The following is a 5876-nucleotide window of genomic DNA, read 5'->3' as shown; positions in this document are numbered from 1 at the left end:
AAAATGAAACCCCAGCCTTTTTATTTATTACACATTCAGAAAGATGTAACCTCAAGTGGACCCCACTCTCTGAAAACTTAACCACACATTACAAAACCATAGTTAAAGTTTAAAAAACTAACTTGGGTTTACAAGCACCACCACAAAACCCCAGATTTTTCTTTTTCCCCCCCCCCTTTTTTCCCTTTTTTTCCTTTTTTTTTAAATAAAATATTATTATTATTATTATTATCAACAGTCACCACTGCTCATCATCATCTCCTTTTTCCCTCTTCTTCTTCTTCTGTCTCTCCTTTTTGCTGGTTTCTGGTCTCTAACTTCTAATTTCTAAGGCCTTTCGTCCCCTATTTTCTCTCTAATTTTCTCTGGAAACAAACAGGGATTTGGGTTGCTTGGGCTTTCCAGTTATAGAAATTGAATTTTGAATTTCCTTTTTCTTGAAACTTCCTTTGGTTTTGAAGGGTTTGCAGACGGAATTTTCTTTTCAAAGGTTGTGTTTTGTTGGGTTGGGGATGGGGATTTAATTTAATTTTTATTTTATGGAATAAAAAAATTTTTTTCGTTAATTTTGATGAATTTAAATGTTTGAGCCATGGACTTGACTCCTGCTATTTCCATTTCCACCGCCGCCGCCATTTCCACCGGAGGAGGAGCTGTGAAATCCCCTGAACCGGACTACGACACTCCCACCAGAATCCCGCCGATTACCAAGGCGGCTCCGCCGTTCAGCAACGGCGTCCTCAAGCGTCACCACCACCACACGGCGGCGGCGCCTTCTCAATCGCCGCCGGTTGTCTACAAGGAATGCCTGAAAAACCACGCCGCCAGTTTGGGCGGCCACGCGCTGGATGGGTGCGGCGAGTTCATGCCTTCCCCCACCGCCACCGCCGCCGATCCAACCTCCATGAAATGCGCCGCCTGCGGCTGCCACCGGAACTTCCACCGCCGCGAGTCGGAGGAGCCAATCGCCACTCCCACCACCACCCACGTGATTGAGTACCAGCCCCACCACCGCCACCACCCTCCGCCGCCGCACCGGAGCCCGAGCTCCGCCTCCCCTCCGCCGATCTCCTCGTCGTACTACCCGTCCGCACCCCACATGCTTCTCGCCCTCTCCGGCGGGCTGCCGGAAACGACCGCAGGCGGCGGCGGCGGAGTCCCCCACTCGATCCTTACTCCGAGCCCCAATTCTCGAAAACGATTCAGAACAAAATTCACCCAAAATCAGAAGGACAAGATGTACGAATTCGCAGAAAAAGTGGGCTGGAAGATGCAGAAAAAAGACGACGAAATCATTCAACAATTCTGCGCTGACGTCGCCGTCGACAGAGGCGTTCTCAAAGTTTGGATGCACAACAACAAGAACACCCTCGGAAAAAAGGACCCCGCCGCCCGGAACATCAACGCCGGCGATGCCGACGCCGATGACGACAAAATTAACGGCAGCGCCGGCGACGAGCCCCACGCCGCCGCAAATGGGTCCTCTTCTTCCTCTTGATCTGAATAAATGGATCCATCGATGATTGCTTAGAGAAATCAGAGATAGCAGAGTAAGCTTTTTTTTTTCTTTGGCTCTCTTTTGTTTTTAAGTTCATTTTCTTAATCACTCTCTCAATCTAAAATTCCCACTCCAAATCTTTTCTCATTTTGTTTTTAATTAAATTAACGAGAAGATCACGATCACCTTCATATTGCTGAGGATTTAACTTGCAAACTCTAATTAATTACTTAATTAGTTTCTCAATTATTCATTTTTTACTGTTCTTCTTCCTCCCCCTTCTAATATCGAGAATTTTAATTAGGCAAGAACAGGTTCTAGGAATCAATGAATATTATTATGCAAATCTGTTCTTGATCTTCAAAAAAACCAGATGGGGTTTTGTTTTTTTTGGTGTTAATGTTTAATGAATCTGATTTCTCTCTCTAGACAGAGGAGAGAGAGGGATTTCTTCTTATCTTCTGTCTGAGAGAAAGCAGCAGAAAGTGTAATGGTTCCTGTAAATTATTCCAGATTATCCCTATAGCTTTGAACAACACAGTACCAAAATTCTCTCACAAAAAAAAAAAAAAAAGAAAACTGTAGAAGAGGGAGGGGAAATTATTTTATGGAATAATGCATATGATTAAGAGCATATTTTTTTGGGATTAATAATAATTAAAATATGCTTATATTAGCAAAAGGGGAATCCTTGAGTGCTTTTTAATATTCTTTCAAAGTGCAAACAAACAAACAAAAGCAAAGCAATCTTTGTTCTTGTTTCTTAGCTTTTGGGGGTTTTATACAAATCATCATAAAAAAAAAAAAAAGTTTAAAGCTTTAGTTGTTGGATGCTTACTAGATAGAAGAAGAAGGGAGGAAAAAAAAAACTACCCTATAATTAACTTTTTCTAATTTTGATTAAGAAAAAAATCAATCATTAGCTTTTAGTTAGGGTTACTTTATTATTATTATTTTTAGAATATTTTTAATGGTTGCATGTGCTATTAAACTTTGTTATATATAAATAAACTTCCCTTTTAAGGTAAGCTTAGATACTATATTTTATGTTTTTGTGTATAATTTAATGATAGTGATGATGGGAATTGTACTTTCAAGTGTCTTGTCTATTGATTTTCATTACCACTTTTTAATCTTTTGATTATAAAATAATTAATCATGAAGTCAGCCCTAATCTTTGTCTTATTTATTTATTTTTGCTTTTTTTTTTAATTTTAAATTTTGAGTCTTGAAAAAGGGCCCAAATTCGTTGAAACTCAAAGTAGACGAAGTCTTCGTAGTTGAATTTGCTCCACTAACTTTCTAGAGTATACAATATATATAATTACAAAAAATTAAATATTGTATTATGGAATTTAAGAGGCGACTTTTTTTTTTCTTCCCCTTAAAAAAAATATGTTGAAATTGTGTTTGCAAAAGAAGGCTTTTGATATAACATCACGAATTCTTCTTTTAAAAAGTTGATTTGAAAAAGGTATGGAATTTATTTTAGAATAAGTTTCTAAAGTGGTGTTATTATTATTATTTTTTCAATTTCTCTCTCTAAACTCACATTACTGTTAATTTAAGTCTAGCTTCAATAGTTAAAATATATGTTGTACTAAAAAAAGTTAAATTATATATATTTTTCTGGTCTGGAATAGAAAAATTGTGAGATTTACAAAAAGGAAAAAAACAAGTGCAAATTAACCCAAATAATATTGCATTTTTTTCGAGATATAATAAAAGGTTCTAAAAAATGGTTCTAAACAGCTTTTATTTTCAAAACTATTTTCATGAACACAAATAGAATAGCTTGCAAAAGTTAGAATATTTAAAGATCACTATTTAAAATGTGACTTTAGAAGAGAAAAAAACAATTTTTTTTTAAACAAAAATTCATCCAAATACAGTGAGAAAGACGATTCTTACCTATCAGTCTACCATATGTGTTTTCGGAGAATTCATGTTTCTGAAAATCGAAACAATTCTCAAATGAACTTTTAGGATGCATAAAAGAGACGGTAAGAATGAGGATTCAAATCTACGACGTGTTAGGATATAGGAAACTAGCTCGAGATGAAAGATGTTTGAATGGGCAAAATGGGAAAAAATGAAAAATGAAAAATGATGGGATATGGGGGAAGGAAGAAAAAAGGGTTAGAAAATCCCTAGTTGGTGAGGAGCAATAAAGTTGATTGGCCTACTAAATCCCACCCTTCAAACATCTTTTTCTTTCCATCCAGCTGTTTTCATGTACTTGCCTTTTGCTTTCATACCCCATACCCATATCCAAGATATGCATGTCTCAAACCATATTAAATTTTCGTTCACGTTTCCATCGGCATTTTTATGGTATTGTGAGGAAAAAAATTGCAGAGTATAAAAAAAAGGTCAACAAAATATCAACAAAATATCACTAACATAAGGTTAATATTAATAATTTTTATATAATTATGTGTTAATTTAAATACTTATTATCATTTTTCTTTAATAACTTATTCAGAAGTATCTATCGATATATTGATACTTTTATAAAATTGAAACGTAGATATTTCCAATATTATTGACATTTAATGTTTCGGGGGGTTCTTTTTGAAGAAACTAAAAATTCTAAGTTTTTGAATAAAGGGAGACGATTTTGATTTTTGAAAAAGAAAAGCATCTTTCCAGTTTCATATAATTATCAATAATTCAAATCTAACATTTTTTATTATGCACTTTAGATCATGTTTGGGAGTATATATATATATATATATATATATATATATATATATATATTTATTGTGTATTTTATAACTTTTAGAGAACAACTTTTACTTGTGTTTATGCAAGGATATGCACAACAGCGTATTTCAGATTGCAGCTCGAACTCGGCCTCCGGACCGATCTGAACACTTGGGCGGACCTGCACAAAAAGGTGAGCACTCCGACGATCAAGTCAGTATAGGTCGGATTCCCAGTTTAGTTCGAGGCCAGAAATCATCGTACCTGATCGTGGAGTGAAGTCCTCTACTTATGGGTGGTAGTCCCGCTAATCTCGCAACGGATACACCCGGTAATCTCGGGATCGTCGGTTACACCCGGTAATCTCGGGACCGACGATTATGCCCGATAATTACGCCGCTGACAGTAGTTCGCCTCGGCCCCCACCGAGCTTCCCGGTAGGTCGGACCTCGGCCAGATTCACCTCGACCCTCATACTTAGCATCTGCCAACGCCAGTAGTGGTGATCTCGGCGGTCCGAGCTGGGCATGACTCATGAGTCATCTTGGAGCACCAATAGGGGTCCTCCACGTGTCCAGGGTATTCTCTTCCCCAAACAACTTGCTTAAGCATAGTACGAGTAAATCCCCACCCTTCATGTGAAATGATAATATTATGCAAAACCTATCACTTTTTTTTAATAATATTAACTAAACTATTAAAAAAAAACAAAAAGTAAGATTATTATGAAATGAATGGTTAAATTAACCATAATTTCGAGTAAGAAAGAAGTTAGGGGCAAATTATTGATCAGGAAAATTTAATTAGGAGTGAGATATACGGAGAAGTTAATTAGAGGTAATTATGAAAACTTGGTAAATGGGAATTAAAACTTAAAAAAAGTTTGAATGTCGTTTTCTGTCCCTCGCACTATTGCTTGACTATGACCTTCCAATTCATGATTAGAAAGTTGTGATTTTGAACCTTACAACCCCATTTGCCCATAACTTGATGGTGACCAATGTGTGGGCTTTTTTAACAACTTCCAAACTTGGGAATTTTCTTTTTGAAAATAAGTATTATATATTTTTAAAATTTTTTAACCCAAAATCAGAGGGGAAGTTTTAATTCTTTGCCCTAACTTGATTGATATGCTCTTTTTTCCTTGAGGTCGGTCCGAGGTTCAAGAATGCATATCAGGATATTAAATTTTTGTTGACATGTTGGCTTTTTCATTTGTTCATGGGTTGGACATCGACATAAGTGATGAATCGACATTTCTACAACATTGCAAAAAAAAAAAGAGAGATAAAGTATATATAAAAATATCAACGAAATATCACTAATATGAACATAATATTGTTAATATTTATGAACTTATTTAAAAATGGTGAAATATTTATTTGTTACGGTTTTTTTTTAATTTGCTTACAAATATTCATTGATATCAATATTTTACGTATATTTCTGTCTTGCATTTTTATAAAATTGATACCTCAATATTTTCATCGGTATCAACATTTTAAAACCTTGATTCATACTCCAAATTTGTTGTATTAAAAAAATAAGTGGTGAAATTAATACTCTTCTCGATAGCGTATATATATATATTTTATTTTATTTTTTAAAGACTGAGACTAAATGTGATAGTTTTTTTTTCTAATTGTGGTGCTGAAATTTTATTTCATTTGTT

At 35.4% G+C, this 5876-nt stretch overlaps 1 pseudogene; it reads left to right on the top strand.

The window, feature by feature from the left end:
• Nucleotides 1–208: 208 nt before the first annotated feature.
• Nucleotides 209–1689, top strand: LOC148209582 (zinc-finger homeodomain protein 8 pseudogene; annotated as a pseudogene).
• Nucleotides 1690–5876: the final 4187 nt, after the last annotated feature.

This window comes from Momordica charantia (genome assembly GCF_013281855.1).
Source record: "Momordica charantia cultivar OHB3-1 chromosome 8 unlocalized genomic scaffold, Mcharantia_2.0 BLBB01000008.1, whole genome shotgun sequence".
In the NCBI taxonomy this organism is placed as follows: domain Eukaryota; kingdom Viridiplantae; phylum Streptophyta; class Magnoliopsida; order Cucurbitales; family Cucurbitaceae; genus Momordica; species Momordica charantia.
The sequence above is the reverse complement of the archived record's forward strand: the minus strand, read 5'-3'. Positions and strand labels throughout refer to the sequence as shown.